The sequence below is a fragment of the Podarcis bocagei genome (genome assembly GCF_964188305.1).
Source record: "Podarcis bocagei genome assembly, chromosome: 1".
Classification (NCBI taxonomy): Eukaryota; Metazoa; Chordata; class Lepidosauria; order Squamata; family Lacertidae; genus Podarcis; species Podarcis bocagei.
The window spans coordinates 108,847,759-108,865,030 of NC_138125.1; the positions used below are offsets into that span (position 1 = coordinate 108,847,759).

Here is a 17,272-nt window from a genome sequence, read left to right on the forward strand (position 1 = left end):
AAGGTCGGTGGTTTGAATCCCCGCGATGGGGTGAGCTCCCATTGCTCGGTCCCTGCTCCTGCCAACCTAGCAGTTTGAAAGCACGTCAAAGTGCACGTAGATAAATAGGTACCGCTCCGGCGGGAAGGTAAACAGCATTTCTGTGCACTGCTCTGGTTCGCCAGAAGCAGCTTAGTCATGCTGGCCACATGACTCGGAAGCTGTATGCCGGCTCCCTCGGCCAATAAAGCGAGATGAGCACTGCAACCCCAGAGTCGGTCATGACTGGACCTAATGGTCAGGGGTCCCTTTACCTTTATCTTTAAGGATTCACCTTAGGTTGTGAAACCAGACTTGTATTGAGTAAGTGCCACTTTTCACCTTTCCATTTTGGGATCCTAAATGTAGGGTGGGTGATTGGGAATGTGTGTGTTTCTCCACCCACAGATTTCATGAATAGGCTGTATGGCATGTGCACATAGGGCATCCACAATGTACAGTACCCTGTTTATGCATGTGCCTGCCTCACAGCTGCATGTGAACAAATCTTAGCCAGTAAGTGGTGGAGAGGTGGCTAACCTTCGCATAGCCACATGTTTCTGGACTCCAGCCCCCACCTCCTGAGAGTTCCTGAGACTATGGGCCACGCTGGCTGTGGCTGATGGCAGATGAGAGTATATCATCTATACAGAAATATGTATCATATACATACGCAGAGCACATGGTTGGGATGTGTAGTGTGTGTGTGTGTGTGTGTGTGAGAGAGAGAGAGAGAGAGAGAGAGAGAGAGACAGACAGACAGACAGACAGACAGACAGGGTCTGACCTCAGCTGATAGCAATTATTGCTTCTTCCAAGTTGCAGCACCAAAAAAAGTTATTTGTGGCTGGCAAATCAGCTGCCATTTTGTTGAATACTCCAGGGTAAATCATGAGAAAGAAGCGCTCACAGTGACTGGCATCATTGTTGCCTTGTTATTGGGTTCAGCATGAAATTTAGTAGTAAATAGCAATGCAAAATTCATAAAATTCAGTGGTAATGCAGTCAGCATTACCTGACTACACAATATTTTCCACTCAATGGAACACCAAATCCTTTATGGAATAATGAGCTAGGAACTGTGCCAGCCTCCAACTAGTAATTCTCTTATGCTCATTTCCCCTGGTGCGTGCAAGCTATAGAAATATCCAAAATACCATAAGGTGGGGTGGGGGTGGAGACTTTAATCAGATATTTTTTTTAAATAAAAAAAGCAGGGGGGAGCCAGTGTCACCTTGCAAGTTGATGAATCCAATAAGATTGTTAATGGTACCTGGTCTGCAGTAATGGGTCAGCTCCAAAAATGCATCTAGAACTTTGCAAGCAAATAAAATAAACTTTAGGTCTTTTGAGGATTGCCATTTAAATAATGAACGTGTGGCAAAACATAGCAACAGGCAGCGACAAAAAAAGCGACATAGTGAGGCAGTGGGGGGGGGAATGTATCTTGTGCATGTGGAGGAAGGAATGACCCATTCAGAAGCATCTGCCCATGGGAATGACCTCCACAGCCTTAAGTGGCTTGGGATCTGCCAATGCATGCAAAGTCTGTTAGAGAAGTCTATTGTTTGCTGCTGATAATGATATCACGGAGCCATGTGTTTCCAACGTTCTGGATGGCAGCTGGAAAAGTCTGGTGTATGCTTATTTCTTGCAAAATAACCTACTTGTCCTTACTGTAACTAAAAAGGCCTAAACGCTGCAACTTCTCCTCAGAAGGGAGTTGTGCCAGCCCTGTGGTAACTTTTGTTTCTTTCTGTGTCTTTTCCAGCTGTATAATACTGTACCCCTTTCTGAGATGAGACAACCAGAATTATACACAGTATTCCAAGTGCAGTTGCTCCATTGATTTGTATAAAGATGTTTTGATACTGGCAGTTTTATTTTTGATTATTTTCCTAATGGGCTTCAGCACAGAATTCACTTTTTCCCCACAGCAGCCGTCCATAGTGTCAGTCTTTTAATTGGGCTAGCTACCAATCACTATATGAGGAGATATGTATGAGGAGATGATAGAGATAGAGATAGAGATAGAGATAGAGAGAGAGAGAGAGAGAGAGAGAGAGAGAGAGAGAGAGAGAGAGAGAGAGATGGGACGCGGGTGGCACTGTGGGTTCAACCGCAGAGCCTAGGACTTGCTGATCAGAAGGTTGGCGGTTCGAATCCCCGCAACGGGGTGAGCTCCCGTTGCTCGGTCCCTGCTCCTGCCAACCTAGCAGTTCAAAAGCACGTCAAGTGCAAGTAGATAAATAGGTACCGCTCCGGCGGGAAGGTAAACGGCGTTTCCGTGCGCTGCTCTGGTTCGCCAGAAGCGGCTTAGTCATGCTGGCCACATGATGCTGGCTCCCTCGGCCAATAAAGCGAGATGAGTGCCGCAACCCCAGAGTCGGTCATGACTGGACCTAATGGTCAGGGGTCCCTTTACCTTTACCTTTATAGATATTTTGCCTTGTGTCACTCTGCACTTGCTTATGTTGAACTACACTTGCCATTTAAATGCAGAATTTCCCTGCTTGGAGATATCCTTTTGAAGCTCTTGCCTATCCCTTCTCATTTTCACCACCCTAAATAAGTTGGATGTCATATGCAAACCTGGCCACTTCGTTACCTCCCCTTAATTCCAGATCATCTATGACAAGTTTAAAAGCAACAGGGCTTTGTAAATCCTTGGAAGAACACCACTGTTTGTATCCCTCCATTTCAAAAAGCTATTAATCTATTCCTGTGCTCTGCTTTCTGTCCATTAACCAGTTACCAATCCATAAGAAGACCTCTCCTCATATCTTATGACTGCAAAGTTTGCTCAGGAGTCCTTGGTGACCGACTTTGTCAAAAGCCTTTGAAAGTCAAGGTAAACATGTCAATTGGATCATCCCATCCACATGCTTGTTGACACTCTCAAAGAACTCTAAAAGGTTAGTGAGACAGGATTTATCTTTGGAGAAGCCATGCTGATTTATTTATGTATGCCTCTCAATGTGGCTGGGGAAGTATATCTTAAAATATACACAATAAAATACAATAACATTTAAAACACCAGTTTCCTTCAAAACACGATTAAAAACCCTCATAAACCTAATAATAATAATAATAACAATAAGCTAGCATAATAATATTTCAGAGCCAGACTATAATACAATTTCCACAGCCCAAGTCATACTTGGCCATGGTAAAAAGACAGGTATTTACAGCTTGTTCAAGAATATTCTTCTTCTGAATGACTTGCTCTCCTTTAAGCTTGATAATTTTAAAACTTTCCACCAATTTACCTGGAACAGACATTAAGCTAATTGGCCTGTGATTTTCTGGACTACCCTCTCCATTCCTTTTTAAAAATTGCCATTCGATTAACAATTTTCCAGACCTCTGGTACAGAGATCAATCTTAGGGAAATATTACATAATTTTGTTAGAAGATCAGCAATCTGATGCTCTGCCCGTTTTCTATTGGTCCATATGCTCTAGAACTTCATCTGTTGTCAGCGCTACTTGCCTCAGTTCCTCATACTTGCTTCCTTAAAATGGCGGTTCAGACACAGTTATATGCCCTGTGTTTCCTGTGCTTGTGAAGAGGGTCTGTCTCTCTAAATACAGTGTTAGCCATCTGTAGTTTTTTGTAAGATGAAAGAATTTGTATCTGTTGAGCTTAAGGGAGGCTGGTCTGGGTGGTTACACAACAGAGCAGCGGCCAATGTAAAGATTGCTTTCAAATAAGGATGGATTTTTTTGGAAATCTTAATGTCAAGTGGTTTTTTTTAAAAAAAGAATGCATGAATAGCTTGGGCATAGCAGGCACTGTATGCAAGAGAGGTTCAATGTGCAGAAAGTTCTCTTGAGGGAGAACCATCAAAGCCCATGTATAAGCCCATGGAGCCCTGTGTAGCTGCACCTAGGACCCACCCAGGTATCAGATTTTTCAAAACCAAACTTTAACAACCCTACTTGGAAGTGAAGATAACAGGAAGTGAGGCAGCACCTTACTGAGAGCCATTCCATTTTATTTACTGCTTTGCCATGCTTTCATCAAGCCAAAACAGAAAACCTGTATATCTAGGTGTGTGTTCGGTGTGGTGGTCGTTCTCCTCCTTTGCCAGTCACTTAATTGAAGCCTTCTGCTGTTACTATGGGACGTGGGTGGCGTTGCGGTCTAAACCACTGAGCCTAGGGCTTGCCAATAGGAAGGTCAGCGGTTCGAACCCCCGCGACGGGGTGAGCTCCCATCTTTCGGTCCCAGCTCCTGCCAACCTAGTAGTTCGAAAGCACGTCGAAGTACAAGTAGATAAATAGGTACCACTCCAGTGAGAAGGTAAACAGTGTTTCCATGTGCTGCTATAGTTTCGCCAGAAGCGGCTTAGTCATGCTGGCCACACAACCCAGAAAAACTGTCTGAGGACAAGAGTTGGCTCCCTAGGCCAGTAAAGCGAGATGAGCGCCACAACCCCAGAGTCGTTCGCGACGGAACTTAACTGTCAGGGGTCCTTTAGCTTTACCTTTTACTGTTACTATAGTAGTAAATCTGGTGATCCTTCTAATTAACTGAGCGTGTACTTTGGAAGCTCCTATATGATGCCCATACACAGTTATTGTCACATGATCTGCCGAACCTCCCTTCTGTTGTTGTTGTTTTTACAATCAATTGGCCCTGTTCATTCTATCATGGGATACCTGGGATCAGCTTTTTTTAAAAGAAATGAGCATGCTTCTTGTAGCTCTTTACAATACAAAGATGATAACTGGGCAGCACTAACTCCTAGCTGTGTAATGGATTGGAAAATATCATATATTTCAATGATTTCTCTAGTTCACCTTGATCAACAGAGAGTACAACAGAGAGTCTTTTAAAGAGAACAGTGGATGCAATTTACAGATCACTGTATCGGCACAAGGAAGGATGGGCTTCATGGTGTTTTAGTTTTATACAGATGTAGAAAAGTTGCAGTAGCAAGCTAATTGTTTCATGTGTCTCTTGTAGCCCAGATATGCTATACTGAGATTGTGGGGGTGGAGGGTTTGCAGCTGAGTTCTATGGCATCTTAAAGCTGTGCAGGTTTATTGGATGCAATCTCTCCCCCCACCCCCTTGCTTTTCTGCCTTTCGCAAGGAAGGACTGTAGATCAAGGGTAAAGCATCTGCTTTGCATTCAAAAGGTCCTAGGTTTAATCTCTGGTACAGTATCTTCAGACAGAGCTCAGAAATACTTCCTGCCCAAGAACCTGGAGAGCTGCTACCAGTCAGTGTTGACAGTATAGAGTTAGATGGATCAATAATAGCCTGCCTTGGTATATGAGGCACTTGGTATATGAGACGTGATGTGATGAGACAGCATACTCCACTTGGAGCTCTCTGCAGAAACCCACCGCTGCTACCTGAAAGTACTGTTTCCCTCTTTCTTGATAGCTCAGTCAGTACAGCATGGGACACTTAATCTCAGAGTTTTGAGTTCAAGCCCCGCGTTGGGCAAAAGATCCCTGCATTGCAGGGGATTGGCGTAGATGGCCTTTGTGGTCCCTTCCATCTCTACAATTCTACGATTCTTTGACTTCATATTAGAAGATAGGACCAGGACAAGATAAAGGCCTACCTTGCAGAAAAATGAGATCTGGAGTGGTCTTCCCAGGTACTGAAAACAAATACAGGAAATGATCGTTTTGTTCATGTTAAAAGCACGCACTTGCCGTTTTCGCACCCAGAAGAGGGTGGAATAGGGGCAGAACAGGGCTGGAACAGGTCAGGAAGAGTGAAACGGGCTTTTGTATACTCTGCTGACCCACGCAATGTCCCAGAATGCAACCCCCCCAGCCCCTACCTTTAAGGTTTTGAGTTGAATATACCTCCCCCACCCAAAATAGAAATGATTCTGCCTACATCCCAATGGCACTTAAAAAAACTATATTTATAAAGAATGGCTTTTTATAATATTGTAGGACTATTACACAGCGAGAAGACTGAGCAATATTGGAGATTCGCTGGTAAGTGTGCGTTAATAGGGTACGTGTTCCACAAATGCAGTATTTAGGAGCCCATATCTGCACCTTTTATTCTAATTCTGCTGAAATGCTGCTCCAGAGGAAATAATTTAGCATACGTGTGATTGATGGTTATATGATGAAATATTTTAAATGAGCAATAAAATAGTCAATAAGAAGTAATGTCCAAATTAGAAACTGGCTGAATTATTAGCAATAAATAATTTCTTTCATGGAATTCATATTTCCCCCTTCTGCAGGATGCTTGCATAGGTTATCACTCAGCTTATTGATTAATACTGGGGGTGGGGGTGGGTCTGGCCTTTCAACCCAAACCCCCACCCAACACGTTTCCCTCTGATATCTGTGCACATACCAGCTGTACCACCTTGTACCGGCAGCCTTCTGCCCATGGTAGGCTCCATTTTTATGGGCTGAGCCTTGAAGAACAAATAAATTTCTGACACCTTTGCTGTTGCTTGAAGGTAGGCGGTTCTGGGCATGCTTATTTGTGGTACGACAAGGTAAAAGTTCATAAGGCTTTCAAGAACCATATTGTCAGGAAAGCAATATTTAATGTCTGGATAAAATACAAAGACTTACTAGAAAACAAGACCCCAAGGTGGCTGTCACCAATGGAAGCTAAGGCTCGGAAAAGACTCAATATGGAGGCCAAATGGCCGAAATATTGGGAAATATTAGAAAAAGTTGGAGATACTTGGAGGTTGCAGAGTTTTGAGAAATTAAAGGACAAAGTGCGAGATTGGTTACATTATGCTCAGATTAGGGAGATTTTTAATTTGGATAAAAAAACAGGTTTCCAGGTGGAAAAATCGAAACTAGAAACAGAATTGTTAGAACCTAAGACTAAGGTACTTTCCAAAATGTACAACTTGCTGTTGAAATGGAATACTGAAGATGAAACAGTTAAATCAGCCATGATAAAATGGGCACAGGACATTGGGAACAACATTATGTTTGCTGACTGGGAAAGGTTATGGACCACCGGTGTGAGGTTCACGGCATGTAATGCCTTGAACGAAAATATTATGAAAATGATATATAGGTGGTACATGACTCCAGTCAAGCTTGCAAAAATATATCATTTGCATGACAATAAGTGTTGGAAATGTAAAGAGACTGAAGGAACATTCTTTCACCTCTGGTGGACGTGCCCAAGGGTTAAGGCCTTCTGGGAAATGATCTATAATGAGTTAAAAAAGGGATTTAAGTATACCTTCCCTAAGAAACCAGAGGCCTTCCTTTTGGGCATTGTTGACCAGAGGGTGTTAAAGAAGGATCGAACTTTTTTTATGTATGCAACAACAGCAGCAAGAATACTCATCGCAAAACATTGGAAGATCCAAGATTTGCCCACGCTGGAAGAATGGCAGACGCAACTGATAGACTACATGGAGTTGGCTGAAATGACTGGCAGAATTCGAGACCTGGGAGAAGAGACAGTGGAAGAGGACTGGAAAAAAGTTTAAGGACTACTTACAAAAACATTATAAGCTGTATGAATGTTAAGAAAATGCACGATAGGAAACAACATGGCATCAGCAAATTTAGTTGAAAGATACTATGAGAATAAGTGATGTTTAAGAAAAAGATGAAATTTGAAGCAATATTATGTTTAAATTAAGCAGTTAAGTATTTGATAAAAATATTTAAAGTCTGAGACATAATATTTGAGATTTACAAAATAAGAACCGAAACAAGGCAATAAATTGTTGTCTATAACTTTATTATTGAGAACGCAGGAAAGGGAGATGTGAGGAAGTCCAAAAGTTATGGAATTATGATTTATGGATAGTTGTTTTTGTTGTATTTTCCCTACTCTATGTCTATTCTTTTGTTTTCTGTTTTCTTCTGATTGTTATTTCTTGGTGATGGTATTGTATATGTTTGGTGATTTTTTGTTTAAAATTTGCAATAAATATTTTTTTAAAAAAAAGAAGTTAGGCGGTTCTGCTGGAAGTGAAGGGGTAATTGTTATGCTCTCCACTCCCTCTCTCCAGAGGTTCTCCATGAGCAGGAGGATTTCTTGATCATTTAGGATTATGTGGAGAATCTCTACATGAAACCAATGCAAGAGGTTATCTGGAGATGTACACTGAGGTGGTCCCAATATTTGGCTGACACACAGCTCCAGCTCTCCTCATCAAATCTTTTAAAACTTAAATTTTATTGGACATGAAACTGCCTACAGAGGTATAATCCCGAACCACAAAACCTCAAACCACCGGGGTGTACATTTACGAACTCAAAGCTTCGTTGTAAATCATTTCCAGGGCACCCAGGAAAGTGACATATTCCTGGAAGTTCACCACTTGGTCCCTATTGTGGTCCAGATCTTTTATTAATGCCTGTATCTCTGAGTCCTGCAGTTTCGGTCCAATGGTGAGCTCCTTCTGGATCAGCTCCTTCAATTCCTTCTTACTTAGGGTGTTCTTATCGCTATCCTTGCCGGCGTATTTGTGGAAGGTGACAACCAGCAGGCCAATAGCTTGGTCAAGAGATGCTGCCATGGTGAGAGATCAGAAGCGAGATGGTCCAGTACTGAGTGGCAGGAAACGATGGGGAAAATGGTCTCTCATCAAATCTAAGTGAGGCACTTGGTGCTCTGAATCAGTGCCTGGCCACACAAATGGACTGGGTGAACGCCAATAAGCTGAGGTTCAGTCCAGACAGGTGGTTGGTTGCCTGTTCAGCTGAATGGGGGTTGACCTGTCATTGCGGAAGTTGCACTCCTCCTAAAGCATTGGGCTAGTACGCTGTGTGTTTTGGATCCAGGCACGGATGCCTCAGTGGATCAGACCTCCTTCTACCAACTTATATCACCCAATACCATATATGGACAGAGATAGCCGAGCTACAATTATCTACACTCTGCTAACTTCTGTTTGCTTTACTGTGGGACTGTCTTTGAAAATGGTCCAAAACAGGGGTAGCAGAAGTTACAGGTAGGTAGCCGTGTAAGGTGCTTTCAGTAGCACCTAAGAGACCAACTAAGTTTGTTCTTGGTATGAGCTTTCGTGTGCATGCACACTTCTTCAGATACACTGAAACAGAAGTCACCAAACCCTTATATATAGTGAGAGGGTGGGGAGGGGCATTACTCAGAAGGGTGGTGGGAATGGGTGATTGGCTGATAGGTGTAGTAAACCTGTTGACAACTGTTAATGACTGCAATTGGTCTTACAAGGGGTGATATGGCTAAAAATAGCTTTATCATGTATAATGAGATAAGAATCCAATGTCTCTATTCAGACCAGGGCTCTTCGTGGTTTTAAGTTTGGTAGTAAGTTGCAATTCAGCAACTTCTCTTTTCAGTCTATTTCTGAAATTCTTTCGTAATAAGACCGCTACTTTGAGATCTTGTATAGAATGTCCTGGGAGATTGAAGTGTTCTCCTACTGGTTTCTCTCTCTTGTGATTCCTGATGTCAGATTTATGTCCTTTGGTGTAGGGTTTGGCCTGTTTGTAGCAGAAGTTTGCTGTGAGGTACTGGCTGGATCAATCATATCATGCAACTGCTTTGCCATCTGTGCTTTGCAAGGTCAAATTTAAGTCCCGGTATTAACCTTTAAAGTCCTAAACAGTTTGTGGCCAGGTTTTCTGAAGGACTGTTTCCTCTTGGGTATTCCTCCAAATATCCCTGTTAAATAATGTTCATCAGGTGGCTACCTTTTCAGTGTTGGCCCCTTTATTATGGAACCTACTCCCTAGGGCTCATCTAGTGATCATTTCACCAACAGCTGATTCCCAGGCTTTTCCCTTTCAATTATTATTATTGGTAGTATATTTTAGATTTGTTGTATTGATCTCAATCCCTACTGCATTTCTCTGGATTTGTTTTTGTTTTTATCCCGTTCTTGATTTCATTCTGTTTTAGATCTTATGTCAGGCCTAGGCAAACTTGGCCCTCCAGATGTTTTTTGGGACTACAACTCCCATCATCCCTAGCTAACAGGACCAGTGGTCAGGGATGATGGGAGTTGTAGTCCCAAAACATCTGGAGGGTTGAGTTTGCCTATGCCAGTGTTCCCCAACCTTGGGCCTCCAGCTGTTTTTGGACTACAATTCCCATCATCCTTGACCACTGGTCTTGCTAGCGAGGGATGATGGGAGTTGTAGTCCAAAAACAGCTGGAGGCCCAAGGTTGGGGAACACTGGCCTATGCCTATCATATGTGCATGTTGTATCTTCAGGTCTTAATTTTGATGTGTGTGTGTTCCTAAAATATCCAGATTTTTTGGGAAAATGCACGAATTCAGGGGAAATGCAGCTGTGTAGACTTGATATCTCATGCAAGTTCCTCTCAGCTGTTTGGCAGAGGATCAGCAAGTGACACAACCAAATGTCTGGATCAGAAAAGCAATGATCTTGTGACAGGCCTTGTGCCCCAAGAATACAATAAATTGTGTGTTTGTGTATGAATGCAATTTGGGCTGTTCTACATCATTTGCCCAAGCTATATGCTCCACACATACAACTGAGTCTCTGAGGGCATCCTGCATTATGCTCTCTTGTGAGGAAAAGTCATTTTTCATGTGCAGAAACAGACCTTTGGAATCCAGCCATGGATGTTAAAGTTAACAGAAGAGAAAAGTGTGAGGTGAAAGGATCGGGATTAAATTAATAAGCTTTATGTATTTAAGAAGTAGAATTCTTGGTTTTGCTTTGTTTTGAATAGGCGCGTGTGTGTACTGCAAGCACTAGGGAAATATTAAAAAGAAGAAAAAGTCTGGACTTCCCCCTTTTCTTAAAATAGATAAATGGAAGCCTTAAAAGGGAAATGCTTTTCCTGCAGAATGCACTGCAAAGCTGACAGGGGCTTATAAGCCAGGCCTACCCTGCTGCTTGGGGGAGCTTTATAACTGATTGTTTTAAAACCAAAGTGACACCGGAAAGGGTCAAGTAAATAAATATGCATGCCTCACCAGTTCAAAATAATAAAATTCCAATGTGTGCAAGCCTGCTTGTTGAACATATGTTTGAAGCACGGCTAAGCCATCTGGCTCAATGTCAAGCATTTACACCAACTGCAGTCTTACACTACCTGACAGCAGAAAAGCTTTATTCCCTGGGTGTTTGGGCACAAATGGAGAAATATTATTGAAATGATTATCTGCATCAAGACTCAGATTTGGTTTGACATTTAGCTGGCTCTGTTTAATCCAAAGGGTTGTCTGAATGAATAAAGAGAAGGGTTCCTCCAGAAGATGCTGCAAGGGGTGGGGTGGGGGTGGGAGCGGTGGTGAAAAGGGGGGGTGTAGAGAGAGGGAGAGCGCCAAATGATTAATGAGACTGAAGTATGGGTGGACCCAACCCACCTCTGCCCAGACCTCAGTGCCAAGAACTGCATATAAAATTAGTCGGATGCTTTCTGTGCCTTGTCAGGGAGAGTCTCACAGCCACCTCGGGGGCCTCTTTTATTGGGCCTTGAGGAAACAAAGAGAAAGGAAGCCCCGAGTTCTTCAACACATAAAAAGAGCTTATAAATGGGAACAGATATATCGTCCTTACTATATCATAATTCTGCTGTCATTTGCATCACACAGCAAGCTGCAAAGAGACGTAATAACCACCCAGGATTGCTGCAGATCAGAGCTTGGGCTGCCTGGCTCTTTTAAATTCCTAACTGGGCTGAACAGATGCCAATGACGTCTAAATAAGGGTGCACATAAAGGAGAGAGGGGAGAAACTGGGTACAAACTGGTGGGAAATGAATTCCCACAAGTAATTGGAGTTGGACAGATTTGCACCACTCGGCAACACAGCAGTACAAAGCTTACTTGTGGCATTTGCTGGCAGAAGAGGTGGGGACAACAAACATTTTAGATGCCTTGGCCAAGAGATGGGGACAGCCACCATTTTAGATGTCTTTAAAAGAGAATTAGATTGATTCATGGTGGATATGGCTACCAGGCATAACGGCTCTATACAACCTCCTAGGAGTAGAGGCAGTTTATCAGTTTGGGGGAAGCAACAGGAGGAAAGGGCTTTCTCCCTCTTGTAGGGATGGGGGATAAATTCAATTCACGTTGTGTTTAAAGGTTAAGCTCGCCCACTTGCACTTTTTGAAACAATGCGTGAACCAAAGCGCAGCCATCTTTCGAAAGTTGCACTTCTCCAAATTTTGTTGGTTTTTTAAAAAATATTTTTATTACAAATTTTTAACAAAAGAAAATCATCAGACATATAAAACACCATCACCAAAAAGTAACAAACAAAGAAGACATAAGAAAACAGAAACAGAAACATAGGATAAAAAAGATCACAACCGTTCATACATTTGTTTTTTCATGACTATCTGGACTTCCTCACATCTCCCTTTCCTGCGTTCTCCATAAAAAAGTTGTAAACAGCAATTTATTACCTTATTTCAATTCTTATTTTCTGATTCTCATATATTATGCCTCAAATTTTAAGTATTTTTATCAAATGCTTAACTGCTTAATTTAGATATAACATTACTTCAAATTTCATCTTTATCATTCCTCTTATTCTCATATATTTCTCGTCCAAATTACTGATGCCATGTTATTTCCTTTCATGCACTTTCTTAACACTCATACAACTTATAATATTTTTGTAAATAGTCTTTAAACTTTTTCCAGTCCTCTTCCGCCGCCTCTTCTCCCAGGTCTCGGATTCTGCCAGTCATCTCAGCCAACTCCATGTAATCTATCAGTTGCGTCTGCCATTCTTCCAGTGTGGGCAAATCTTGTGTCTTCCAATGTTTTGCGATGAGTATTCTTGCTGCTGTTGTTGCATACATAAAAAAGGTTCTGTCCTTCTCCAAATTTTGCAGTGCAGTTCTCCAGCTGCGTAATATGTTCAAAAATGCATCTATGGGGATAAAGTGTGCATAGAAATGGAGAGAGAGAGAGAGAGAGAGAGAGAGAGAGAGAGAGAGAGAGTTGTTTTAAAAAAATGCATACACAAATTGCATGCCAAATACGTCTATCAAGAGAAATTCACACGAAAATGCTGGTGAATTTTCACGGGGCATTTAAAATAATAACAATAACAATAATCCATACTGACGTGGAAATATAAAGAAATATGGGGAGGGGAACAAAGAAACTGGGTGAAACCAAAATGGTCCGATTCGCCCAGCCGTACCCATTTCTCCTGCTTATGGGCTTCCTATAGGAATCTGCCTGGCCACTATGGGAAAGAAGGATGCCAAAGTAGATAGGCCTTTGGGTCTGGGCCAGGGCTCATCTTATGTTCTTGACATATTGGCTTGTGCTTAGTATTCTACTATGTTTGTATCTATTTTCTTTGAAAGTCTGCAAGTATGAAGCCCCCACCAAGTCCCCATTCTCTCTGCTTTAAGGCATTTTTATTTCTCAAGACTTTTTAATTATCAAATTATTTTCTGCTAACTCTTGCATTTGTCATTATGCTGCTGTGTTTTTATATGTTTAGTCCCATACTGAATTGTGGGCTGTTGTTGTTTTACAAAAAATGTTCATTTTTTAATGAGATAAGGCTCCTGGGGGGATTATTTTAAAGGACAGAGTATATATGTCTAAATAAGTACATGCCAGTTGGACAGAAGCAAGCAGCAGAGTGATCTGTAGTAGTCTCACAGCGTAATTCGTTAGTCAACTCGTTAAAGGACGTCTAAATTTCTGTGTGCACATTTGCTTAAAAATTCAAGCATGGAGATCCCTGAGCACAAGAACATTCACACAGAGTAGCTTTACAAATGCATAGATATGTTACCTCCACTACGGTGAATGGAAATGGAATTATAGCATGAGTAAAGGGAGAACACGTCAGATCCTGGATAAGAAACTGATAGTGCAATCCCAATTCTACATAGAAGGAAGTCCCATTGAACTCCTAAGTACATGTGTATATATAGGATTGCAGCCCAAATGTGCTGTGGAGGTTTGTGGGCAATAGAAACGTGTGTTAGGACAGTATTCATACTTGCTGCCTGAAAAAAGCAGGGTTTTAATACAACAAAGACTACCCAGAAAAGCAAATTTCAGACAACCATTTACAAAGCAAACATATTGGATTAACATGTTTTCCCCCCTCTTTTTTTTTTTTTAAATGGCAACCCTGATTGTTGATTTGGATTTGAAATAAATTTGGTGATTTGGATTTAATATGAATGTTAGACATGATTTCCTCTTCACTCTTACTTTTAATTAACTTTTTAATTGAGATTTAAATGAGTTCTAATGAACACAATTGGTAGCCTAATTGATTTGCTGCCACAGCATAGTGAGTGATCAGTATGCAGCCAGCATTTTAATATACTATTCTTGCATGTCAAACAGTCTACAGGTTAATATTTTGGTAGAGGTTGGCTAAAGTGTGCTAAAAACCATGATTTACTCTTGGATAGCAAGTAAATTTTCGGCATATTCACTGTGATTTTAAAATTCGGCAATTGCGTTATTGGCCTTTTAACACCTGTAGCATGATGCCTCTTTGTCTGGATAAAGACTGTTTTAAACCTGTAAACATGGATGCATGCACACATTTTTAAAAGGGTAGTGTTCACACGCTAAAATGTACAACACATAAAAACTAAAATAATTAGATATTTATAAATATCTAATTGTTTTAATGCTTAAATTATAGCTACCCATTGAATGTTCTCTTTAAAGGAGGGTGATTAAACGAATATCTGGAAAATTGTATTCTTTTATCATGTTAAGAACAATGAACGGGTGAGAAAATATATTATGACATAGTTAAACACAAGGCTATAATTTCTAAACTGCATAAATTACATGTTTTCCCCTATTATGATCCAGACAGACAAAATGAACGTTTTTTGAAAGAAAATGACCAACGCATGATTAATTGCAAAGCTCGCAGATTTTGCAGCTTCAAGAGTAAATCAACTGCTAAGAAGTGCTAACTTGCTAAAATATAAACTAATTTTAGTCTCTGGATATTAAAATATAATCCATCTTCTTCCTCCATTGGGAAAGCTAATTAGAAATTGTGACTGGCACAAGGAGAAGGTGAGAACACTGGGATTAAGTTCACTTGCTTGAAATCTGAACTCAAGAAAATCTGAACTCAAGAAAAACTGGTCATCTCTTTCTACATTTCACTACATACATACATACATACATACATACTATACACATACTCTATCTATCTATCTATCTATCTATCTATCTATCTATCTATCTGCCTATTGTGTGTGTATGTAGAGCCCTGGTGCTAATACGATGCCCAAATCATACAAAAGATACAAAAATCAGTTCATAATTACAACAGTGTTGTTATATACAGAGTGGGAAGGGGTTTCAACAGACAGCATAAAAACTAACATCCTAGGGTCACTGGCCTGAAATCCAGCTCTAGTTGTGCATCACAAACTAACTGCCTTGAATGGGAATGTTGTTCTTCTATCTGCATCAAAAGATTTATCAAGCCAATTCAGTGGAATACATATGAGCATTGTGATGTGGATGCATTGCACATCCAAATGCAGATTGCATTGATATTAGCTATGCACGTGGAAGACAGCTTCCACATAAGTGTTTCTCTTACAAAACCAGGGTAAATTGATTTAAAGGACCACATCTTGATGAATGGCTCCCAGAATTCAACGACCCATTTCACACAAAAAAATTTCTAGTGTCAATTTCTATGGGACTGCTTTTGGCATCACTTTTTGTCATCAGGACATCCACGTCTCAGGCAGAACAGCCCACCCATTTAACCTTCGGTTACCCTCACGTAGATTGCATCAACACATGCTTGGAGCACAACAAAATTTCTCGAATTGATTGTCACTTAGAAGAGTTGGCCATAGAAGCAACCAGAGAGGAGGTGACCCTGGACTCAATCCTATGTAGCACCAAGGAACAGATGAGAGATGTGAAGTGTTGTCAAACTGATTAGAAGCACTGTCCATAATGCTATCAGATTCAACATATATGCAAAAGCCCAGCAGAGTCACAGTTGATGTCAATGGAAAAGAACTTTTTTAAAAAACGAGAAGTCGTTTTAGAAAAGTATAAAGGGAGAGTCAAAAGGATCAATTCTCTCCAAAATTCTTGGAAATTATTTTAAATGACAACAATGGAAGCTCAGCTAGGATGTAGCCCACAGATTAGGAGCCTGAGGTGCTCATTGATCCTGTGGTTTGAACCCTTTTGTAGATTTCTGCCACCATCCTGTGTATAAGCACATGGGTGGGCGGATTGTGGGGAAATGTGCTTGAAGGCCTGCCCTAGCCCAGTCTGACCTTGGGTGTCCTTGGGCCAGTCTCTGTCTCTTAGCCTAACCTACCTCACAGGGTTGTTGTGAAGATAAAATGGAGAGAGGGGAACCATGCATTCCACCACGAGCTCATCGGATGAAAAGGTGGCATGTAAAGGTAACGAAAGGGACACGGGTGGCGCTGTGGGTTAAACCACAGAGCCTAGGACTTGCTGATCAGAAGGTCGGCGGTTCGAATCCCCGTGACAGGGTGAGCTCCCGTTGCTCAGTCCCTGCTCCTGCCAACCTAGCAGTTCTAAAGCACAACAAAGTGCAAGTAGATAAATAAGTACTGCTCTGGCGGGAAGGTAAACGGTGTTTCCGTACGCTGCTCTGGTTCTCCAGAAGTGGCTTAGTCATGCTGGCCACATGACCCGGAAGCTGTATGCCGGCTCCCTCGGCCAACAAAGTGAGATGAGCGCCGCAACCCCAGAGTCGGTCACGACTGGACCTAATGGTCAGGGGTCCCTTTACCTTTACCTTTAAAGGTAACAAAGAAATAAGTAAAGATCAAATAACTGTCCATCAACAGTTATTTGTTTTATTTTTATTTATTCGATTTATATATCGACTTTCATCAAAAGATATTCAGCGCAGTGCACAAGATAAAAATACAAGATAGAAGCACAAATATATAATTATAACAGAACCAACAAAACAACCCCCCCCTACCACAAACACATTTAAAAGGCTGTATAATATTAATCAGCCAACAACCTGGTTCAAGATTGATGTTTTTGCCTGGTGCCTAAAAATTTATGAGGAAGTTAGCACTTGGGAAGCAAATGCAGCAGGCACACAGACCACCTACTGACAGTCTTCCCCACGATGGTCAGCAGTGATGTATATTTTATTTAAATGACAGAAAATATTCCTGTGCTTCTAAGCTACATGCATAGACAGTGTTGTGCAAAGTTGTGTCCTCTACTGTCCTCTTTTTTGGGGCGATGTGTGAATGAGTTAGCCTACCAAGAGAATGCCAGCCTGGTGGATGAGCTCCCTCACTGAGGGAGACAGTGCTCCTGAAGGTAG

General features: G+C 41.5%; 1 pseudogene across 1 annotated transcript; it reads right to left on the minus strand.

Moving 5' to 3' along the window:
- Nucleotides 1–8,158: 8,158 nt before the first annotated feature.
- LOC308590400 (protein S100-A6 pseudogene) lies at nt 8,159–8,584 on the minus strand (annotated as a pseudogene). Its single transcript has one exon. The product of its transcript is annotated as a protein S100-A6 pseudogene (transcript).
- Between the last annotated feature and the right edge of the window lie 8,688 nt (nt 8,585–17,272).